Source organism: Mastigoproctus giganteus, chromosome 10 (assembly GCF_048544385.1).
Source record: "Mastigoproctus giganteus isolate SK-2022 chromosome 10, ASM4854438v1, whole genome shotgun sequence".
In the NCBI taxonomy this organism is placed as follows: Eukaryota; Metazoa; Arthropoda; class Arachnida; order Uropygi; family Thelyphonidae; genus Mastigoproctus; species Mastigoproctus giganteus.
Genome location: NC_143584.1, coordinates 143,804,295 through 143,830,208, shown reverse-complemented (window position 1 = coordinate 143,830,208; position 25,914 = coordinate 143,804,295). Strand labels below are relative to the sequence as shown.

The following is a 25,914-nucleotide window of genomic DNA, read 5'->3' as shown; positions in this document are numbered from 1 at the left end:
AGCTGTACAAACCCCACAGACGTTATTCCACTGTAGTCCTTCAGTTTCAAAAAAAGGTATTTATCTTCTCCATAATGTCTTCACCTTTTGTAGTAGATTCAAGTGCACTACAAAACAGGAACTCTTCTTTGATGTGATCTGAATGAATATATTTCACGAAGACAACCACTGAGAATATGAACTTACGTCCATTGATTCATCAACTTAAAAAGAAAACAATGGAGAAACTTGGATTTCATTCAAAACCCGCTCTTTCACATGTACGGACGTATCTGAAATGCGCCCCTGAATAGTGTTTATTGGACAGAGATATTTGTCGCATCTTTATCTCGCTGGCTTCCCCAAGAATTAACTTTACCTTCTTCAACATGCAGGATTTGATGACAGTTTCTCCAATCGTGTAAGGTTTTTTTGTTTGGCAATTTCCAATGTGACTTCATATGATGCTTGCACTGCTGCTATGCTTTGTTCCTGAAAACTTCCTGTAGGATCAAGTCTCAGACCAGTTTCATGGCGTCAAAAGAACTCCAAATCCTTTTTAGTATGTTCTGAATGCTTTGTCTCTAAGTGATGTTTCAGTTTTGAAGGTTTCATAGATTCAGCACTGAGAACGACATTGCACAAAACGCATTGTGGCTTCTCTATGCCATTACTAATCAAGGTGGTAAAGCCAGATTTTAGATAGTGTTCTGAATATTTACGTTTTTTTCTCCATGGGTACGGATTTAGCACGGACTGATGACGACCTACTGACGCTCTTTAGATTTTAGAAAGTGCAAGCAGTAGCTAACCCGCACTCGACAGTGAGTGACTGGTTTCTATCATGCGCCAACTAAAGGTGGTTGACTATTGGCGAACTAAGTTCGCGCCTGTTTGCATTAGACGACCCATCGCGGACATTGTCGAATTACATCATTGCAAACATGGCGGCGTCAGCAAAACATACAGGGTGATCTTCAACTGCGTTAAGAGAGCAACTCACTTTTATTCGACAGTCTGTTATTCACACATTGAGACACCGATTAAAAATGAATTTTGATATTGAATTTTGCATCATAGTGAATATTTTTTCCAGTTTACTATTTGTAACATAGAATTTTATTCTAATGATAACACTGCATTTGTATATTTTATTTTTTGGGAGTGAATCAAGGTCCGCCGCGGCGGAAATTTGAAAAAATATTAAAAGCCCGCCATTGCAATTAATTAAAATAATATAATTAATATATATGAACACGGCGGGCTTTTAATATCTTTTAAGTATCCGCTACGGTGGACCTTAAGTCACTTCCTTTCATTTATCAAAAATCAGTGTTACCACCACTAGTAGAAGCCATCCCCTGTTTCCTCTCTGGTGGGGCATAGGCTTGCTCCACTGAAACTGGGGCCGCCTTCTCTATTGGCTCCATACTTGTACCTTCCCCCTCAGTCTTCTGCCTCCCCCGTCTATCTTCACGCTAGCGAAAGTCCCACACATCAAAATTAATACATCAAAACCGCCATACGCCCAGCATTCGGCCGAAAAAATTAAAGCGATAATACCCCCACATCAACGCAAATAATAAAAATCACTTTATTTTATTTTCTTGATGATCATTGGAATATGCCACCCAAATTTTTTTTTTTTTTTTTTTTTTTTTGTCCTAACCGCCGAAATCTCAGGAAACTAAGCGGCAGGACCTGCCAGAGTAAGCTAAGTCTACTGTGTTCCTGGCCTGCCTCCACTGGGTGTAAGTGGGGCCATGTTGTATCCCAACATGGGTCCAGCGGCTAAATGACCAGAAGAACAACGGTACACGACATTACACGATCCAAGATCCATACACTTTTAAATCTCTGGCATTTACAGTGTACTGTAGTACACCACAACGTAAACTACGCGGAGATGGGGGGGAACCCCTGGTGCCGCTTGACCCTAAAAACACTTACACTTACTTACTAGTAGAATACTGCAGTGTAGCCATATTGAAATAAATAAGTGTTGAAAACCTTCGTGGTGAAATTTCCTATAAAAATAATTGCAACTAAAAATAACCGCGACGACCCACAGGTTGGGAAACCGGGGACTAGAAGAACACAACATTCCGATTAACAACAAGTCAGGCCTATGAACTAGTGTTCAGTCATCGCGAATACGACTCTGGTGGATCGTTAACTTTATGGGATTGGTTACCGAATAGGCGCATGTTTCGTATGAACAGATTAGGGTTCCGGTTGTTCATTATTATTCCGCCCCTACATGAGAACAGCGCCTCTACCGTAAGTGTCCGGATCTCTGATGTTGGAGGGATGTTACTGCATTCCTCGTTGTCTCCAGATGAAATAACGTCTAGAATCTGTTTCTTGGCCTCATCAGAGAAAAGAACTCTACTCCGTTTGTCAGAGCTTCAAGTCAAATGTTCATGACACCAATTTCGACGAACTCTGTTTTGTTCTGGGGGTTAATGGGATTTAAGTATAATTTTAATTTTCTGCCGGTGTCCAGTTCCCCTATATGCAGGGTTAATGGGATTTTTGTACTTTGTTGCGGCCTCCAGGGTTTCTCCTATACTCCGGGGGTTAATGGGATCAAATCAAATTATAATATTAGGGCCACCCATTATTTCTAATATATATCCATATATGTATTTTGTATGTAAATTGCCTGTTTTGCTGAACGAAAAAAACTCCAGTTTCTGGGGAAAAAGTCTCTACTCCTGAGAACGACTAACTCAGCCACGGAGTGTAAAAAGCCCATTATAGTTCCTCGCGTCATCGACGGGATTGGAACCCAGGCCTTTTCGTTACATAATTTTTATCACATTTCTTGAAAACTGGAACTATATTGACCTGCTTAAAGTGCTTAGGATACTTCCCCAGCTTTGAGACAAGTTGAAGATCCCAGGTATGAGGGATTTTAACGTAGTGACAGTCATTTTCCAAAATAAGGCACGAATGGCGTCCGGACCTCTAGTATAGTCATTTTTCATGCTTTTTAATGCTGACTTTAAATCATTATCTGTGATATGGAGGTTGATGAGGATATCATCTTTAGTAGGTATCATTTGTTTGGATTCCGGAAAAATGTTTGGCAAACTCTTGAGCAATACTGAATTCGTCCGATAAGAGAATTCCATCTGTGTTATGGAGTTGTAACTTTCTACTGGTTATATTCTTGTGCTACATGAAATTCTAGAATGGTTTAATATCTCTGAATTTTTTCGAGCGGTGTAATTTTTTCAAAGATTATAAGAGGATACAGGAAGTTGTGGGGAAATTTGGTTTTCGCAAAGTTACTTTTCGGTGATATACCAATAATTTATATCATCTACTATATATAATGTTTGTATATAATACACTATTACTTGACAAAATGCAAGATTTTATTCAACAAAAAGTCTAAAATGGCACACCTAATAAACACGAGTCAGTGCAGTAGTATTGAGTCAATCTGATATAAGTATTTCCCCACACTTACGCCATGCATAAGCTTGAACTAAGTATCGGGAAAAATGAATTGAAGTATGTCACAAACAAATGACTGTGTTATGTATTTGTACAGACAAATAGTAAACCGATAAATCGGATTGTCTTCAGGGGGTCGTTCCGGATGCTGATTGGAACTTGTAGGTTGATTGCTCTCTGTGACTGAACAGTTCAGATTTATTGGATGTCTTTTCCACACCAGCATGTTAGGGAGGCAACAAGAGAAAGTAATATTCTTAATTTGATTACGAGAAGTGCATTATGACTCTTCATGCATTTTCAGGTAAAGAAACCACTAGCAGTGCTCATAATCGATTGATGTTGGATTTACTTAAAGATATAACTACTGTCAAATGTAAAGAGGAGGGATTTTACTTTCGCCTAGGCGATTACAATGGCCTTAGTCAGTTTTTAAATTTTTCTCAGTGGGACCGACTGATGTGCTGAACAAATTCTAAGATTATAGAAGTGATCATAGAAGCTACCGAGCTGTTTATACCAACAAAGAGATACAGTTTAAGATTTAGACCAAAATAGAGGCTAAATGAACTGATGGGGTTAGTGGCCGTGAAGAAAAGTGCATGGGATGATTATAAAGAAAGTTTGTTAGAGGGTTAAACATGCTAAGATTACGAGAAGGTTTTGGCTAAGAGTGAAGAAGAAAGTTAGCAGATGATTTTTTTTATCTGTGTTAAGGAAGTGGATGGTCTACTGGATAATAGCATAACTATTGATGATCCTGCATAGATTGCTACAAACTGAATAAATAGTTTGCTTCTACATTCACGCGCGAAGTGATGGGAATACAAGCAGTTCATCTAATGCTGACTGCAATTTGTATGATTTCATGATAACTGAAACGAAGCTGGAGGAAAGATGGCTGCAACTAAAAGTTAAAAGGTTACCTGGTGCTGATGAAATCTGTCGTCATAAGCAAACCTTTAGCTATAGTAATAAAAGGTTCCTTGGATTCAGAGGAAGACTGCAGATCGGAGATGTGCAATTGTATCTCGTATTCACTAGAGCAGTTCAGCGGATGAAGTGGTTTAACTTCAGATCTGCAAGATTGACTTCTGTGTTAGGGAAAATTATGGAATCAGTAGTTAAAGAACTAGGACGGACAATCTGGATAAGAACAATGCTATAAGACAATCACAGCATGGATTTGTTAAAAAAAAAAAAAAAAAAAAAAGAGCTAATACTTGAACCATCTGAATACCTGCTATGAGGTTGTCACGTAAGAATTGAATGCGAAGAATAACTTTGACATAATTTATTTTGATTTCAATTAAGCTTTTGAAACGACTATTCTCGCATAAACTACTGTTGCATAAATAGAGGCTATGCGGCATTTGGAGATTGTGTAGGAGTTAGATTAAAAAAGAAATTTTCACCTAATGTTCGGTAAGTAGGAAGTTTGAAGGAATAAAAAAAAATGATTGGATAAATTATTAGAATGAGTATACAAATGACGTAAATATTGTGCTTTTGCTGACAACGCTGTGTAAGCTTGCTTTCTTTCATCATATTGCTAATACGGTACTGTAGTGTTGGAAGATTATTCTAAACGCAGTGTTAGAATAATCATCCAGCTCATCTCAAACATACAAAACTTATTTTGTCACCAATGGCATAGAAAAGCAATAGTAATAATAAAATTAAGAAGAATTGGTTTCTTTAAACCACTTATTTCGTTCGACGTACGAATTTCAAATATACTTTAAAACAAATTGCAATTTGTGAAAAAATAGTAGCTGCTTGGCAAGCAATATAATCCGGCCAAACAGGTAGTGATTTTTTTAATTGAAGGCACAAAAATGAAATCTTAAAATTAATTAAACTACAGCGGTTAGACTCGGCTTTTAATTTAGAATACGCACCCGCTAATACAAATGATATTTAAACGTTGCTTTGATTGAGCAACACATTCATTAATTCTGACCTTGCAGGTGTTTTTCTTTCTGCATCTTTAATTAACTAGCTGCAGTTAATTCCAGAAAGGTGGGTGTGCTGAATATCTTATTTACGAAGATTGCTTGCGCCATGTATTGTTTACAGGAGGCAGTTTGTGGTCAACAAACTTATTTTTAGGTATAATTTTAGCCATCCAGTCTGTGTTGTACCAGTGAATTTCGCAAGAATTGTTTAACTGTGTCCATTTTCTCGTAATAGGGATGATTGATGTTGACATCCATCTGATTTATGTTACTAAATAGAAACAACTTCACTGCCACTCGTATGGAAATATGAGGTAGAGGTAGTCATCTTGTTCTGAGCTCCTTATGGGAGTTCCCATCAAGATTATTCTAGAGTATTCGAATTTTTGTTATTAATATATATATATATATCTGATAATTAAAATAAATATGATATTTAAAATAAAAAAACATCAGCCAGTAGTACGGCAAAAATGCAGAGCGAAACGAAACGCAAAATAATATAAAATAAACAAACAGGGAAGGGAAAGTAGAGATAATAAGACAAAAAGGTAGTCGACAATCCCCTGTATAATTTAGTCATTAAACCCAATTAATAAAAGCGATGTAAATTTAAAATAATGCCAATTATATATAATTTAGCGGTACCCCCCTCGAAGGTACTAGTTCCAAAAGACGTGAAATATCACCAAAAAGGGGTTCAAGAAACTACAAAAACTAAAATATCAAAATGATAGACTGACCATTATGCCCCATATCGACAGAGGACCACGAGGCCAATAATGGTCATGGAATCGCTGCATTTCAATCGTCATACAAATCATCGCAAAGGCGGAAATATCGAAGAACCAAACCACCCTTCCATTCACCCTTCCAATGGTTACTAACACGGACGGGAAATTGCGCTCCTGGATAACCTGAGCACCAGCTTTATATTCTTCAGTCATATACATTTTACTTTCCTTCAACCAAAATTCCCCCACACTCTTAGCGTAATACGAGGGCAGGAGTGTCTATTTCTATCCTAATTACCTTCCTAGCTTTGCCTCTCATTAGCTAAACAGCCAGATAATGACTTAACTAAATTACATAGTATTTACATAAAATAAATATAAACTTACTAGCTCTATCTATGAAGCCAGTCGCAAGATTGGCGAGTAATTTCATACAAATTATTCACGTAAATTAAGATGTCCAAGCGATATATTGAATTTTCGTCCAAGTGATCTCCAGCATTTGCGGTCTAATTATTTCGATCGCAGCAAGAATTCTGAGCTTCAGTTCATCGAGGGAGGTCATAGGGGTCTTGAACACAATCCCCACAGGAAGAAATCAAGCGGCGTAAGATCGGGTGAGCGCGGAGGCCACGGAATCGATCCACACGCCCAACCCAGCGCCCAGGAAAATGCATGTCAAGAAATTCTCGGACAATAAAAGCCCAATGTGGCGGTGCACCATTTTGCTGGAACACGACATTTGGCTGATGATTTTCCAACTGGGGTATCAGATACAGCTCTAGCATGTCCAGATAGGTCACCGCTGTCACTTTTTTCCGCAAAGAAAAAGGGCCCCAAAATTTCCGAACATGACGAAGCACACCAGACATTGACCTTTGGACCAGCTCTTTCGAATTCTCGAATTGTGTGAGGGTTTTCTGATCCCCATATTCTGCAGTTATGACGACTTACCCTCCCTGATATGTAAAACGTTGCTTCATCACTAAATCTCTATCTCCGAAGATAATTTCATCAGCTTGGACGTTTGACATCTTGGGCAAATTGGAAACGGCGGGGTTTATCGTTCGGCTTTAAAGCCTGCGCAATCTGCAGTTTGTAGGCATGGAGATGAAGGCGGTTATGAACAACCCTCCAAACAGTCGTTTGTGGTATACCTAACTGCAAAGAAGCTCGTCTAGTTGATTTTTGTGGGCTTCGAGAAAACGTTTCGAGGATTCTATCAATATCTCCTCGCTCCTTTTCGGTGCAGAACCCTACCAGTCTCTTGAAATTGCTTTAACCATCGTCTTATAGCATTATCTGAAGGTGAATCTTTTCCATACTGTGTTGTGTAACGCCATTGCGTTTCGAAAAACCAAAGTACGCACATTGCCTTCTCTTGAACAGTCGCCATTTTGAAGTAATGCCGTCAATATCTCCCAGACATCAATGCGGCGAGTACAGCGTTGCCAAATAAAACTTTAATGGGATTAAAGCGTTGCCAAATAAAACAAAAGAAAGATATTATAAATGTAAACATATATTGATCATCGTTGATCCGACAGAGAACGCAATTTAATAATTAAAATAAGAACAAATGCAAAGGCATATATACACTTTCCAGGACATAATGTAACAACTAGTCGTTATGAAATAATAATCCCTCTAGTGAGTTAATATATATGTGGTGACTCCTATGTGATAGATATGGTAAAAATAAAAAATAATTAATCAATTAATTAAAGTTAACGCAAAGAGAAACATGCAGATAGTAAGAAGAATAAAAACTAAAGAGTAGGAATAATAGAACGGTGAAATACCACCACTTTGCTTATTGGAGGTGAAACCCATGTTTAGTCTCTAGAGCAGAGTTTCCGGCATCCCCCTCCCCCCATACTTCTCCTTCAACCCATGCACAGTACTAAGTACTATAGGTTTTGATACCTTTCGTGTTTGGGGTTTCATAAAAAAAAAAAACCTGAACTCCATAAAGACGAAAATATAGTAGTACAGATAAGAAATAGTTTCTCCTACATCCTCTGATTACCCTAATAATTTCGGCGAAATAAGAACAAAGTGTAGGACAGCTTAAAGACAATACAAGAGATAAGTTGTAGCTCGGGTATGCCCGGGATCGCAAAACCGTTCCTATAGTAGGACCCTGAGCTGGATTTGCATGTCACCTTAGCGTGAACTTAAGTACAGTATATACAGTGTGATAATAAAATAAAATAAAATAAATGATACACTATAATTTACAGGCCGGTGGGTACAAGTTTTATCATTTTATCCCAATCCTCAGGCATTGGGATAAAATGATATTATCATGCACTGATTTCGATATATTAGATCTCCAGTTTTTAAGACCGACTACATTGAAATTAAATGCGTCTCTTTTATTATATACGTTTACATCTATATTATTATTATGGAATATTTCTATATGAAGATCCAAGTAAATTATTTTATTTTATTTTACAAAAAAAAAAAAAAAAAAAAAAAAAAAAAAGATACGCTTTGCTTTCTTGGTGCCTTACGGCTTAGAAAACTTGTACCCATCGGCCTGAAAATTTAGTGTATCATTAATTTTATTTTATGTTATTTTATCTTATCTTATTTTATAATCACACTGTATATACTTAACTTCACGCTAAGGTGACATCCAGGTTTCTATGTATATCGAAATGAATAGGTGATTTATAAAAAAAAAAAAAAAAAAAATATATATATATATTTTTTTTTTTTTTAGTTTGTTTTTCAATAGTGAAAAATTATGAATAAACAATTTGTTTCACTTCGAATGTGTGCCACCGCTTCGATCAGCGCAAATAATGCGTTCCTGAATTAGCAGAATGTTATAATAGTAGGTCACATTCCTAAGAGACTTCAGGATACCGCATTTTTATCACAGAAAATAAATTTGAACTGCATGAAATTCATTGGAATATAAATTCAAGTCGAAATGGTTTAAACTTTACCTCCAAAAACGCTATCCTAAAAGATTTATCTGATCCCTCAACCCGTTGGTTCTTTATCTTAATTCGACTACAGAGCCCCAAGCATATCGATGCTATTTAAGCCTAGGTTTAGGGACCTCCAAACTTAACGATATTTGTTTTAAAGCTTATCAAATTGTTTAAATTTTAAACAATTCTGACATTTTGTTTTTTAATTCAAATGTTAATTATTTTTCATTTTGTTTATTTGTTTTCTTTTTTTTTAATATAAAGAGTCGAAGGGGAGGTCATAAGTATTACACAAATTGCCTTAAAAAAACCCAGCAAGGAACAGATTCCCCTCTTCTGGCAGCCATACTCTTGAGAAGTGTGCGAAAGTTCGTTAAATAAAACTCTAATAGATAAAAACGAAACTAAATATGCGGCAAATATAAATTCCTAAAAGAACTTGAATAATCTTCAGTTTAATGTTTCACATTGGGACAGGTCTAGGCGCCTTCATAATTGAAGAAAGCAGCGTGGTGCTTAAAAAAAAAAAGCAAGTTTTCAAAGAAGGGAGGCAGGAGTCTACGCAGGTTAAAGTAGGTTCTATTTAATTCTTAATTGCTGTTCTAAAATCAGTTAGTAAAATTTCCACAATTACTATTATAATTAAAATTGAATTATCCATAGACATTTCTCATAGATGAGTAAAAACCCATTTAGCATAAAAAATATTTGCCACAAAGGTCTGTAGACGGTTGCCAATGTCAGGCGAAGTATGAGAATTTGTGGGTTCTTGGCCCACAAATTCTCCACAAATTTTTCCTCCCTTCCACGCGAGACGGCTTCAAATTCTGTTGTTTTCTTCGGGATGACAGCTAATTAATCTTAGTCAGGCGAGGCATAGCTGTATAGACTTCGCTTGTCGTCCCGCTGCCTGTAATAGCGGCCTGCGAACTGTGGTGAATGCTTCCCCTCAGAGCTCGGACATTAAAGAATTTAACGCAAGAAAAGAAGCAGTGGAAAAAAATTTTAATGAATGAAGTAACGCAGAAGAACACGCTATGTAATGAATGAGGCAAATATTGCTTCTGTGTACAGCCGTGAGGACCAAAGATTTTGCAATTTCTACCCTGTTCCTTGAGAATGAAAATTCTCTTACGCTTGTTGGAAATGAACCTTGATGTCCTCTTTTTGTAATTAAAATCGTCAGTGTATTGTGTTGTTGTTATTATTGTTTTTTTAGTTTAAACATTATCCTCACGAACACCATTTAGAAACCTGACTGATCGCAATTAACAACTTCTAAACCCTGAATCTGCCCTGTGTTCGGTAATAATTTTGAAATCCTCCAAAAGGCACTTACAGTTACAACAGCTCAACTTTTTCACTGCCGTTCGAATAGACTGACGATCACTCTTATTTGTATAACATTCTTCAAGTTAAACAATATTTTAAAAATAAATTTCAACTCGATTTCTTGTGCTACCTATTTGACTCTGTTCCCTCCCAACTCACAAGTATTATTCTTAGATATTTGTCTCATTCGACGTTTGGGGTAAGTACATCAAGGATCAGTTTGCTCTTCGTTATTTTGGTCTTTTATTATAAACTAATGTTGTCATAATACAGTGATGTCAAGAAACAGGATTTTTTCTGACTACTATGAAATATCTAATTTAATGTTTTTGATTACCTTAACACACCCCTAAGTCTATAAAAGCGTGTGCAATTTTACAGATAGCAAAGCTTGGAATATCTTATTGGAAAACGATACACTTCCTCCTAAGACTAGAAAAATAGTTGTCTAGGAGAATTAAACTAAGACTTTATTCTTTTCTTTTGAAAAGAATAATGAATTCATGTATTTTTGTATGATCGTGAATATTCTTTTGACAAAGAATGGTGAAGGCGAAGCCACTATGCCCTCACGGAGTATAATATGTTAAAGCCTGCTAAGCTCTAAAATATTATTGTTTACATTATAAAGAACTCATTCCACCGTGTAAGCTTATCCGGCAAGGTATACCGCCCGTTTTTCTGAACATCGAGCACAGCGTCATTGGGCTGAGGCTTATGCTTGAGTTCAACTGAGACAAATACTGTTATCCACGATTCTGCCTAAGTTGTCAATATCTTAAATTGTATAACATTTTCAGAATAAATGAATCCTCAATATCTTTAAAAATCTGAGACGCCACACGAACAGCTGTTTCGAAGCTTGCTGGTTTTGGTATCGGCGATTTTAAAATTTATAGCGAATTCACCTATTCTGGTAATGCTGTACAATTTAAAAAATATATATATATTAACAGCTTAGACAAATACCGTTATCCGCGTTTCTTCCTAAGTTGAACATAACTGCTGTGTTGAAATACCTTTGAAATCCCAGTTGGGGATTGCAAGGGTATCGTTAAAGAGTAATTCGGGTTAAAGAGAAGTTAGACAAGTTCGGCTGTCGTTAAAACAATAATTTCTGTACTTTATTTCATAAAGAACTCGTAGACAAAAAGACATCTAATTTTAATGATACAGTGCATTTCTGAATAGCCAGGTGCTCGTGTTGGATCCCTTAGGCATGTTCAGAAGCACAAACGTCTACCATGACATTTGGGAGACACAATCGCATACATGCAACATACTGGCATCTCATGGCTTTAGTCACCTCTGCTAAAATGAAAAGAAATCAATCCAACTACACATAGCAGCGGAGAGTGAGCAGTTAAAGTTCAACAAAATGCGAGCTCATCCATCGTTGCATTTAAGAATAGAAACATTCAGCTCGATTAGCAATGGAATGATTTTGGAGTTTGAAAGAGAAATGATTATTGGTGTCAGGAAAGCACACGTAAGTTTTTCTCCAGCACCCACTTTGACAATATCATGGCCTCTAGGGGTGAACTTGGCGCACCATAGCCTTAGTCACTCTTGCGGCATAATAACTAAAACCAAACTAAGTCTCTAGGGCATCTGTAAGATTGGGACATTCTCTTCCCCCCCCCCCCCCATTACCTTCAACTGCAATCTTAGAAACTTAACATTTTCGGGGCGTAATGCAGTTAAAGACCGCTGCCTCTCCTCGTTAATGGCTGATTCCAAAAGCATACATTAAATTCCGGTAACTTCCTTTTAAGTTAAGCGGATTTATGAGAATTGCAACAAAACTTCTATTGATAATGCCTCAAGCACCTTTCTAAATCCGTTTATCCATAATACTTTATTCATCTAAAGTTTGATTGCCACGTCATGCTTACTTAAAAAATTAACACGCGCAGAAACGATTTATCAAGCACATTGTATCAAAAGCCACAAAAACTAGAGGAAACTGTGGGAAAGCAAATAACCATTTTTTTCCCCTTCTCAGTTTCTTATAGATGGTAGATTTTATTTTTTTAAAGTTACACAGCCACGTCATAGTCAATCGACTGGTAATCCATCATGCTTGGTATTTATTCTTACCAGCGTTAGTAATTGCCACTGGAATCTTTTTGTGAATCTTGGCAAAAATAATAAGGCACTTAACATTAAATTATTCAAATAGATAGTAATGACTTGGGTCATCTTTAAAATGTAATTTGTTTCTTTTATATCGGCTTATTTTGTTTGTTTTGCAAGTTCGCGTTAAGCTTAATTTGCTAATGAGTTTGAAATTTTCCGCGGTTGGTTGGTGCTAAGGGAATATTCTATTTGGTTTGGCTCCAGAATATAGGCTATTTATTATAGGTTTATACTACTTGTATTGTCGCAATATAATGATGGCAATTAATAATAATGTTACTTCTTATAAATATAATTTTATGTATTGTAAAAGTAGGCTTCGTAACATTTTACCCATCAGCACCTAAAACCATATTGCGCTGTGTATTATGTCTATACAAGTGTGTGTTACGAGTCGATTTGCATTTTGTGTGACTGAAACATCTGGACTAATTCACGTTGAAAAATCCTACTCCTTCAACTAAAGATTGGCTAACTACAATCTCAGTTGAAGAATTCTAACAGCATTTGAACCCAAACCTCTCCAACCGAGTCACAAGTGGCAGAACCACTGTACTGTCTCTGATTGCATGATTTTTTTCCTCCGGGAAACTTCCTTTTTCTTTCATCCAGAGAATAAGCAAACTGACTACAGAATCTAGTTCATTCAAGATACGATATGTCCTCCTTCATCTTTAGCTATTTAAAAAATCGTTGAACTGGTCCATGCTTTCTCTATTGCTGAAAGCACAATAGGCCTTTTTACCTTTGCATCTTTCACTATTCAGAAGAACAATACACTTAGAAGGGAATAAATGAAATAAGAGCCAGACAAAAGTAAGATGATATAGTTTCAGAATACGACAGCACGCAAGATCTTTGACAAGAAGTTTCAGAGACGCTGATTTTAAAACAATTTCGAATCTCACTGCACATTGGTTGTAAAGTTTAAGAATGAAAATTTGTTGTCAGCATGCAGACTATTTAAGTAGCGCAAGGTCTGCTGCATTTCTGCCCATAACGAGGTAACGTGGCATATGTAGACTCTATAGCGAATTCTATTTGGAGAGTGCAGCTCCTGCACTTTATGCGAAATCAGTCAACTATTTGGAACTATAAAGTGTCAAACAGTTGAATGATTTTTTTTTTTTTTTTTTTTTTGAGCACAGCCATATTTGGCTTTTGACAGAAAACAATTTTAGATAAACGTGATAGAAATGAAACACCTGAAGTGTCGTACCTCAAAATTCAAGGAACGTACTAAATATTCTCGAACTGTACATCCTGTCATATTCATTGAAATTTGAGGAAAGATAATGTTCTGGAGAGATATCCAACAAATGACACATCGAACCACTCTAAAGCGGAAATTCTTTTTAAGACAAGTATGCATTTATTATCTCTCTTTTTCAAGAAAAGTAGCAGTTTTGTTCGATTTAATCGAGTGCGCAAGATTCAATTTTTGGTTTCCTTATGGTTTTACCAATCTCACGCACACCACGAAAATATCTTGCAGCATGCTTGTTGCTTTAATGAAGTTATTTTTTAATTTATATATTGTGAATTCTAATATATATATATATATATATATTGAGAATTGAACAAAGTGGATTTAGGTCTGGTCGCTCTTGTGTGGACAATTTGTTTGTACTACAACAGCCAGTGAAGAAAAGCAAAGAATAAAGATATCTTCTTTGCCTTCATCGAAATCTTATGACTCATTCCAAGAAAGGAATTATGGAAATCCCTTCAAAATGAGCCAGTTGATCCAGAGCTTGTGGAACTGATTAGGGAATTGTACGATGACAACCTCGCATATATTGAAGTTGGGAATACTTTATCTAACCCAATCTATCCAACAAAGGGACTGAGACAAGGATCTAGCCTATCACCTTTATTGTTTAATATTTCTTGGAATGTGCTTTACAAGAATGGAAAAGAAGCTGTTATGGAATGGAAGTACCAGTTAACGAGAGATATCTTTGAAGTCTAAATTTTACCGATGATCAGGTTCTCATTGCACAAGAAGCTTATGATTTAGAATACATGTTGAGAAAATTGCACCTTACATATGACCAATGGAGCCTCAATATCAATTTTACAAAAACATAATACCTAAGCACAGCGGAACATCCTGATGAATTGGAAGAAACTCTTGACTTTTTCAAATATCTGGGATGTAGATTAACTGAGGAAGTTTACATACGAATTCATCAAAGTAGGAAGATTCTTAGTGTCCTCGACTAGATATGGTTGGACAATTTCTCCCGTAGAACAAAAAAAAAAAAAAAAAAAAAAAAACATTGGAGAGTCGTTAGTGGAGTCGGTACTTTGCTACGGCTGTGAGGTGTGGACACCGAAAGAGGGTGTGAAAAGAAGCTTAGGGCCCTAGAGATGGGCTACCTACGTCGGAGTACTAGGGTTTCTAGGCTAGAGAGGATAACGAACGAGGAAATAAGAAGACGTATGCACACAGATGAAGATATTATAGAACGAATAGAAAATAAGAGGATGAGATGGTTTGGACGTCTGCTGCGCATGAATGAAGAGAGATGGCTTAAAATTATATATGAGTGGATACCACAAGGGAAGAGAAGACGAGGACGCCCTAGAAAAACATGGAAGGAAAGTGCACTATCAGCCATGAGAAAGAAATTTGAAAGCTGAAGATGCCTATGTCCGGCGACTTTGGAAAATGGGAACGACAAGGGGGCGATCTGCCGTATTAAGTCGAACATAGATATATTGAGAATTCAATGTAATAAACTTACGTTAGTAGCTTAAATACCATATTCCATATTGGCCATCTAGTCAATAATAATTATTCGTTCTTTTTATACTTATTAGCTATATACGTTATTACCATGCCTTAGTTTCTCCCTTTATGAACACAGGAGGTCACTATTGGTTCTTGGTATTCATGTGCTGTTGTCTTCAGTTGAATACCGCTCTCTTTAAATTATTTTGAATTATTAATAATGGCCCATAGCCATCCATCAGTGAAAGAAAGGGAGTTTTGCTGTATACATTGTTAGAGCTTTGTATACTCCATTCTTTAACTATTGCATGTCATTTATATAACAATGAAATACATGAAAGACTGCACAGTCTCGTGCGCCTTTTGTTTCGGTAAACTGTGATACAGTAATCCTTCTGGTGATTTTGATAGTTAAACTGTGTAAATATATTTGAGCGCTAGTAGAAATTGCAAAGAGTTTTTAATGGGCGTACACAATTTCAAATTCTCGTAACTCTTTTCTTGTTAACTTTGTCGAGTACTTCATCCCCCTCCCCTTTTTATATAATCGTAACTACATCAATAAAGGAGCCCCCAGTCCTAAAATCTGTTTTTTCTTCAGTATAATGTAGTGCATATGATATATTTACAATCATATTTAGTCACTATTAGGGCGCCACGTGTGGCTGAAATCCGTGATTTCAGCCATGACAGTTTTTCCGTTCGTTTTGAGAGAGAGAGGTTTAGGGTCCCGTCATAGACTGGAGGAATTTCTAGAGGCTTCTTCAATTGAGGCTAAGGCGAAGGGAGTAGGGCTCCACATTTAAGTTATTTCGAGCCTGCACAATATGTAAAATCGGCCTGTGAACACACTTGTGCACAGATGATACATAATTTCTCAATATTGCCAAAATATAATGAAATATCTGATTTTTAATAATCAAGTATGTAAATGACCTTACACCGATGCTTGTGCCATATCTCCAGGGGCACCTTGGAGACCTTATTTCTCTTACATTTCTATATGGGTATTGTTGGTTCCATCGAATTTCCCATTACACACATCAGTAACGTTACCTACTGTGTCTTATAAAACTGTCTCTTTTATAGTTGCCTGTAGGCATCGTTGGTATTTGAAAGCGACTTACAAGGGATTGTATATTCTCTCTGTAACTCGTGTTTCATCAGATAATGGAATACATCTGTCTTCTGCGAAATTACTTGACTTTTATTGGCAACAGAATTCATCTCTTACATAACTGAAGTGTGCCCGGACACAAATCATTACGATCGACCAAGAAAATAACTTTTCTACGTGGTGCTTCAACCGGGAGAAATGTAACTGTTGCGGATAGCTGCCTACTAATAACCATGCCCCTCGCGTTCAGATGCTCAAGATGACAAAGAAATGTATGCTTCGGGAGCATCAGAAATGATATAACACTCTTTTTAGATAGACGGCAATTTTAAACTTTTTTATGTAGTTATTGCTGAAGAAACTTGTAATTCTGTTAACAGGGTCAGCTGTACCTGTACTAGATGTGAAAAAATAATAATAATAATAAATAAATAAAGCGTTTGAGATAAATATAAGTACATAACATTTCATTGTAACCGTATTTTTGAGGATAGTCTAGAGATGCATGGTTAACCATAAGAAAGAAAGGGACGGGCTCCTCGGGTATAGCCATTGTTTTTGTATGCTACTGGACGAATAGATTGTCAAAATAAAATGCGTATCTTTTGTCGTCATATATACCTGCAATACACCACGTCACATATTGGCTATTGTGTCACGAAGCAACTAGTATACGTGATATTTTAATATGAAAGATGCTGCCTAGGGCTATATATATATAGGGGCTGACAAAAAAACTGCATCACTTGTGAATTTTGCGCTGTTGAATTTTGTTTTGCGCTGCATTGTGGGTTGCAGAAATATTCAAAATGCATTTGTTAGGTGGGATATATATCTCTGTGAACGAAATCCAATAAAATACTCCACCTGATATACCTAATTGACATAAATATCTTCCCAAAGGTTAAAATGGTAATTAATGGAATTATGAGAAATCATGCAAATGACAACAGACATACATTTTATTGTAATTTACGTGTGCAAAGAAATAACAAGTTAACGTAATAGTATTATGTACTGTAAATCAGCAAAATAAGTCCACAATATTGTGTTGTTCCTCCTCGAGCTGCAATTACAGCCTTGCAACATCTGGCATAGAGTTAATCAACTTCTAGATGTACGGTTGCCCAATTTTGTGGTACTACACCCTTACAGTGCTCTCGTGCAGCTGAATCTTACTTGTTGGCTTCTTCTGAGCAATTTTAGACGACGACATATACCATCAATTTTCAACAGGGTTCAAATCTGGACTGTTGGCAGTCCAGTCCAACACTGTAATTCAGCATTTCTGAGGTATGACTGCACCTGAAGGGAGAAAAACGAGGGAAAACATTGGTGTATGTTTTAAGCCTTGTGAGACAAGAAGACAAACTCGTCATTAAATCTAAATAGCATAAAACTTGTGGCAAGGTGCTGAGTCCTCCTTGAAAAATGCAGTTTTGGACGTCTGTGTGGGTGATCCTTAATAACGGGTTTCAGGCACTCCTACAAGCTAGCAGTTTGGTTAGCTAGGTTTCGGCATTCACCGTTCCATTAATAAACTTAATTCGCCCCACCCCTTTGCTTGTTATATATCCCCCAGACCATCTGACCGGCGGGAAACTTTACAGTCGGTGTTATGCAGTCAGGATGGTATGCCTCCGATTTTCGTCTTCTGACGTATCGCTTCCCATCCGAGCCATGCAAGTTGGATTTAGATTCGTCAGAAAAGATGACGGTGTCTCATTGCTCTTTTGTCCATGAAACATGTGTTTTAGCCTAAGCAAGTCGCTTCTTTCTTCTTTGTTGGGTCAACAAATGCTTCTTCTTGGGCCGATAGGCATGCAGACCACATTCTGAAAACTGTCTTTGGATAATTCGTGCACTTGTTTCAACGCCAGAGGCCATCTCAAAGTCTAGTTTTTTGAGATCAGTAGCACTAGCATAGCCGTGGATTACAAAGCCATAGCTGTTTCAAACATCGATCTTGGGAAGGCATAGTTACTCTCTTACGGCCTGATCCAGCTCTTCTCTTCATATCACCGGTTTCACGTTTTAATTTCAGCACCCGGGATACTGTTGACTGGTGGCGGCCTATTTTATCAGCGATAGCACGCTTTAAGTTAAAGTGTGTTTAGGGCCAAGCGGCACCAGGGGTTTCCCCATCTCCGCATTAGTAGAGGCATTTGATGCAAGAAAGCAAGCTTATGCAGCATCAGCCAAAAAAAAAACAAAACCCACTTCCACTTCACCCCTCTTCGTTCAAAATACCTGTCCAGCTGAGCCTTAAACTTATTTAGGCTATCAACCTCCACCACAAGGAATGGAAGTCTGTTCCACCAACCAACCACCCGCTGGCTAAAGGCAAATTTCTGCACGTCTATCCTACATCTGTCTTTCCTCAATTTGAATTTATGCCCTCTCAGGTGATTTTTCTGAGCTAGAGGAAGAATCCCATCAGCATTGAGCATGCTTAAACCATTCAAGGCTTTATACACCTCTATCAGATCACCTCGCTGGTGCCTAGTCACCAGACACTGTAATTTGCAAAACTTAAGCCTTTCTTCGTAAGAGCACCCCTTTGTTCCATTCACTAATCTTGTTGCCCTTCTCTGTACTCGTTCCAGCAGCTCTACATCCTTCTTGAAATGAGGCCTCCAGACCTGTATACAGTACTCTAGGTGTGGCCTGACCATTGCCTTATACAAGGGAATAATCACCTCCTTATCCCTGCTGGAAAAATTCCTCTATATCATTGACAATACTCCATGAGCTACTCTTGCAGCCCGTCTGCACTGCTCAGAGAACTTCATATCTGCCTGCACAACCACCCCCAAGTCCCTTTCATTCTCTACCACTGTCCGTGTAGTACCACAGAGTTGATACGTTGCTCTGGGGTTGCTGTTTCATATCTGCCTGCACAACCACCCCCAAGTCCCTTTCATTCTCTACCACTGTCAGTGTAGTACCACAGAGTTGATACGTTGCTCTGGGGTTGCTGTTTCCCATGTGTAGTACTTTACATTTGCCAATGTTAAACTTCATTTGCCACCTCCCAGCCCATCTGCTCATAGTTTGCATTGTCAGGTGATACAGTACACTGTAAAGGCCAGAGACTTAAAAGTTTGTGGATCTTGCGGTGTGTAATGTCATATACCGTTGTTTTTTCTGATAATTTAGCCGCCAGACCCGACTGAGGCCCGACGTTGCCCACACTTCGCCCCTTGGAGGCAGACCAGGTACCCAGTAGTTAGTTTACTCTGGCAGGTCCTGCCACCTAGTTTCCTGAGATTTCAGTGGCGAGGACCTAAAAAAAAAAAAAAAATAAATAAATAAATTTCGTTCGATTGCGAAGGGAGAGCGCTTAAAGTATGAAGAGCCGAAAAAGTGGGCGAGAGTTATTTGGGTAAAGTTAGATTTTGACGTGTGGGCGTACGCTAGCTTGCAGATAGAGAAGGTGGGGGAGACTGAAGGATGGTGGGGGGGGGAGAAAGACAGAAGTATGGGGTCGATAGTGAAGGCGACTCCAATCACACGTCAGTGGGGCGTGCCCATGCCCCACCATAGGGAAGGAGAGGGTTAGCGTGCAGGGGAGAGACAGGGAGAACGTCATCCCTCTTCCTGCCGGGGAGGGGAGAGACAGTGAGCCAGGCAAGGGAGCTGACTCAGATCGCCAGTATGGCTCTGCAGTAGCATTTCTGCTATTTGTTATAGGCGCCTCCGTAGCCAGGTGGGAAGGAGCAGCAGTGCGTAGCACACGCCTCTTGATTATACCGGGGTTCGAGCCCGTCACCACCAAATACGGAGGATGCGGAAAGGTCAGGGAATGACCACCGCATATCCCGGAGCAATATGGCCTTAGTTGCTAATGCTCCTAAAAAACCAAATAACAAACAAACAAACAACAAGCTATTTGTTATATCATGGGTAGAAATGTCCAGGCAGGTTCCAGTGCCAGGGCTGGCTGTCCATTCAGTACATATGTCATTCCCAGGATCGGGTCTCATCAAGGTAATTTTGGTTAGCTAGGTTTCCAGCTGAGCCCAGTGCTTTCTAGTTGTCTGTCAGGTGCAGATTTTCACTTACAGTCCCACTGTGTCAGGCCAGCGTTTTAGTAATTTATAGAAAACAGCTCCGTCTTGGTTAGTTGTCATATCTAAATGTCCATATGGACAGTGTCTTTGCCAGTTGTCCATTCCGTGGATTTCAAGTTCGGGAAAGAAAGTCTCTTTAGGTTTTGTCTCTTCTATGTTTTAGCTATTCCTGGGGTGAGGTTTCTTCCAGATAGATGAGTCTTAATAGGCGGGTATCCGTGTGATCGAGCTTCTCTCTGGGTCTGGTGAGGGCGGCGATTACTGTGTTCGCGGTTGCCTTGGTTGTGGCACAGGGAAGGTCCTTCTTCTGACGAAGAGGTCTTGCGCGTATTTGGTCAAAGCTTTGTAGCTGTATTCCTCTTCCAGTACACGGTCCTCCTGATTTAGTAATACATATTGGGTCTCTGTAATTAGACGGCACGTGTAGAAAGCCTTTCATGGGACAGAGCAACAGCTACAGTTTTTTTTTTGTTTTTGTTTTTTGTCTTGGTGTCAACTGAACATATGGAGCCATGCTTACACCGCCGCAAAACAGGATACTAATGAGTGCGTATACCCTTCCAACGCTGTATTTACAGAAACGGCGATGCAATACGTTGCAATTACTGTCTGATGCAATAGAAGCGTTATCTGATGCAATACATTTTGCTTTGCGACAAACAAAATGACTGTAATCAAACAAAATCTTGTACATTTCACTACAAATGTTACGTTTTTAAGGTGATGCAGTTTTTTGTCCTCGACTGTATATTGAAATTAGTTGCACACTGAACAATCCATCCCATGAAGAAGCTTAGGAAAATTGGAATCTCCAAGTCAGAGGTATGTACCCAGCTGTCTTTCCGTAATGTTTGCGAAGGCAGACAAAAATATTCCCGAACGAATAACCTGGTCGTCTGTCGAGTAGGAGCTTTTCAGTATTTTTGAAGTAACTTCTTTAAGCGCTCTCCAGGCGGGAGTAACTTGCGTTCGAGGACTGCCAAAAAACGCAACAAAAATGCGACAGTAGCCATAAATGCATTACAGGCACTCTGAACAGCTAACTATCCTACTAGAATAAATGTCCCGGTTTTCGTACGATCACCGAAGTTAATTAAAAATATTTCGACGGAAAAAATTTATAATTCAACGTGCCGAAGACTAATAGTGAGCGTTGTAAGGCGTATAAAGCACGTATACGGACGATGCGACTACCGAAACCACCTCCATTGAGTACAAAGGAGTGTTCTAAGCTATTTCGACAGCGGAAGAAATTGAACAAAGAAACCAGAAGGCCTATCCACATCTTCAGAGCCCTACATCTCCCCAGAAACGTTAGAAGTGAATTTGGAAGGAGTCATGGAAGTTGATACTGCAAATGAAAACGATGAAGATTTGGCTTTTTTTTTTTTTTTTAGGAGCATCAGCAACTAAGGCCATATTTCTCTGGGGATATGCGGTGGTCATTTCCTGACCTTTCCGCATCCTCCGTATTTGGTGGTCACGGGCTCGAACCCCGGTCTAATCAAGAAGCGTGTGCTACGCACTGCTGCTCCTGCGCACCTGGCTACGGAGGCTCCAAAAACGATGAAGAGTACTCGAAGCCCAGTCGCAAACGAAAAGTGAAGATGCCAAAACCGGCTGACTCCATCAAATCGTTCAACACGTAATATACAGCTGGAGCAGCAACAGGATTTTAAGAAAAAACGAAAGCATGCACGCACAGTTTAAACGTACATTCGTGGATAATGAATTTCGGTTCAGTCTGTTCCGTGTGCCATCGGCTTTGGTTCAACTACGATGCGAAGATTGTAGCAGCTTGAGCTCTTCAAACAGTATTTTCAAGTGAGGAAGTCAAATGTCGGCCTGTAACAAAGTGATTCCGGCTCTGTCGAAGTCAAAGGTTTTAAATATCATCCGATGCCACAGCACTTCCGAAACTTGATTTGGTTACCGAACGTCTCATATTTCTGAGGCTCCCATTCATACGGTCAATACGGGATCCTCGCTCAAGTAATAAATGTTCGCCTAAAGAAGTTTCACTTAACTTCCACTATGCATGCTCGGTACATACATTTTTTTTTTTCAAGACTAGTACAACTAAGTTATTCAGGAAACTCGCAAAAAACGCCTTCACCTTATGCATAAAGTTATTAGAGGAAGATTTTACCTGCTAAACTAGACTAATCGGGACTTCCTTAATTTTCGAACGATGCATTACACCAATGGAAACAGAGAAAGGATTGAAGGTAGAGTTGGATTTCTGGCCCATAAAGATTTTAAAAACAACATTTTGGAATTCAAAAGTACATCGCCAAGGGTGTCAAGACTAATACTCAAGATTTCTAAGAGGTACAAGCTAAAGATTATAATGATTTATGCACCAACATCGAGCCATGATGATGAAGAGGTTGAAGAAATGTACACCGAAATTGAGAGTCTTCTAGATGAGCAGAAAACCCACTACACTATTATTATGGGGGACTTCAATGCTAAGGTTGGAAAAAGACAAAACAGCGCAGAAAGGGGAACTATAGGAAATTTTGGAATTGGTGAAAGAAATGAAAGAGGTGAAAGACTTGTGGAATTTGCAGAATCTCAAGGACTGTCAGTAATGAACACTTTTTTCAAGAAAAGGGTGAACAGAAAGTGGACATGAAAGAGTCCAAATGGATTAACTACTAATGAAATCGACTTCATCCTCACTAACAGAAGATATATTGTGAATGATGTTACCGTCCTGAATAAGGTAAATGTTGGAAGGGATCACAGAATGGTAAGATGTACACTTGATATAGATGTATGAAAGTAAAGGAAAAAAACTGACTCGAATAAATAATACAAAGGTCTTTGAGATAACAGAAGAGGAGAAAAAGCAGTATGTACTGGAACTTAAGAACAAGTTTGAGCTTCTGCAGACTGCTCAGGACCAAGATATCGACGAGGAATATTACAACTTTCTGAAAGTGATGAGCCCAAGAAACCTATAGGGAAAAAGTATTCCAAAGAAGAAAAAATTAGTCAAGAAACACTTGTCATGATGAACCGAAGACGACAAATGAAAAGCAAGAAAAACACTGACAGGGAGAAAATTGAGTATACTGAGTTATGCAAAGCCATTAGAAAGAGACTCAGAGAGGACATAAGAAGATTTAACACAAGAAAAGTAGAACAAGCATTAAGGGAAAACAAAGGATTTAAATCAGCAGCCATGAGCAGTAATACAGAAAGACAAATGATACTGAAACTAAAGGATAGCGATGGTGTACTTATAAACAGCAGAGATGGCATAATTCAAATAGCAGAAGACTACTATAGAGGATTATACAAGGAGCAGGGGAATGATGCCAGCAGTGGGGAAGGTGGATTGCAAAGTAGCAACACATACGATATACCCGATATTCTTCCTGATTGAAGAAAATGAAGAATCATAAAGCCCCGGGGGGAAGATGAAGTTACTGTAGAGTTGTTAAAATTGGGAGGAAGAGATATAACACAAAAACTGGCAAGGCTCTTCACAAAGTGCATTAGAAAAGGTGTGACGCCTAAGCAGTGGAATAATGCAATCATAGTTTTGCTGCATAAGAAAGGAGATAAATCAGAAATTGGAAATTATAGAACAATTAGCTTGTTATCCCACATCTACAAGTTGTTCACAAGGATCATTACTAATAGATTAGAAAGAATACTTGATGAGAATCAACCGAAAGAGCAAGCTGGCTTTAGGACAGGATTCTCAACTATGGATCACCTTCACGTAATATCACAACTAATGGAGAAAGCAAATGAATATAAAACACCATTATGCCTGGCATTTGACTCCATACAGCATAAGGCAATGTTTCGGGCACTGCAAAGACAAGGCATAGATACCCATATATTATGATTTTGAAGAAAATATATGAGAGTGCTACCTCCTTTATGAGACTAGACCAAGACAGTAGGAAATTTAAAATCGAGAAAGGAGTTCGACAAGGAGACACAATATCTCCGAAGCTGTTTACTTCTGCCCTTGAGGAAGCTTTCAGAAGATTAGACTGGTCACAGAAAGGAGTCAATGTGAACGGAGAGTACCTAAACCATTTACGATTTGCAGATGACATTGTGGTCATAAGCCACGATCCCAAATAATTAGAGGAAAATCTTTATCAGTTATGCACAGTTAGTAAGGATTTTGGACTAAAGATGAATATGGCTAAAACAAAAGTAATGATGAACAAGTATGCCACAGAAAGGGAAATAATGATTGAAGGAGCAGTAATTGAAAAGGTGGAGTCATACTTATCTGGGACAAGTCATTAGCTGTAATAATGATAAATGGCTGGAAGTCAAGAGAAGAATAAATTTTGGATGGATAGCATTCAGGAAATATAGTCACATACTGAAGCAATATCCCAGTTTGTCTGAAACGTAAAATAATGAACCAATGCATACTCCCCACCATGACTTATGGAAGTGAAACTTGGGCACTCACCAAAAGAATGGAAGAGAAACTGAGAACTACACAGCGAAGAATGGAACGAATTATATTGGGAATCAGACTGTTAGATAAGAAGAGAAACACATGGATTAGGCAGCAAACTCAAGTAAAGGACATTCTTATCAAAACTAAAGAACTAAAATGGTCTTGGGCAGGACACATAGCTCGAAGACATGATGACAGATGGACTAAGAAAATAACAGAATGGTATCCAAGAGGAGCTAGAAGAAAACCTCTAAGACAGAGACGGAGATGGATAGATGAAATTCATGAGTTTGTGGGTAGTAAATGGATGGCCAGTGCTCAAAACAGAAGGAACTGGAAAGGTGCTGGAGAGGCCTTCATCCTGCAGTGGATTGAAAATGGCTGATGATGATGATAGAGATAAAATTAGTTTATGGGCACAATACGTGGATGATATTATTGGCAATATGGGCCCCCAGAAACCTTGTAAGTGAATTATTTAATTTCATTGATCAGCCACACCCACCAATTAAACTTCAAATTGAGAAGGAAGATAATCAATTGCTTCCATTCTTAGATCATCTTATTATCATAGAAGATAATCGATTGAAACACACAGAAATCTACAGAAAACTAACCAATAAACATTAAAGATTTCTGAACCCGCTCTAAGTAAAGCGGTTCATGGCCGGCCCTGGTATTCAAAAGTAACTGAACGGAACATTAGTATAAAAAAAAAAAGTAGTGTAAAAATAAAATTATTCATAAGTATTATCATAATCAGAACAAAAACAGAGGAAGAAATTATTTACGGTACTCACATACTGACACATTTTTATTTTTCTCAAAAATAAGACCGAATATTTGCGCATTTTTTTTTTTTTTTTTTTTTTTAATTCTGAAATTAATCGTGCACTTTAACTCTACAATATGAAAAAGATCCTCTGCGACTGTTAATCATCGCACCAAATAATCGTGCCATATAAACACACTAGTGTAGAGGAGAGTT

The 25,914-nt window shown here is 38.2% G+C and overlaps 1 protein-coding gene across 1 annotated transcript in view; it reads left to right on the top strand.

The window, feature by feature from the left end:
• LOC150079333 (corticotropin-releasing hormone receptor 1-like) overlaps positions 1–25,914 on the top strand; it is a 249,691-nt gene that overhangs the window by 96,951 nt on the left and 126,826 nt on the right. The window lies entirely within an intron of this gene.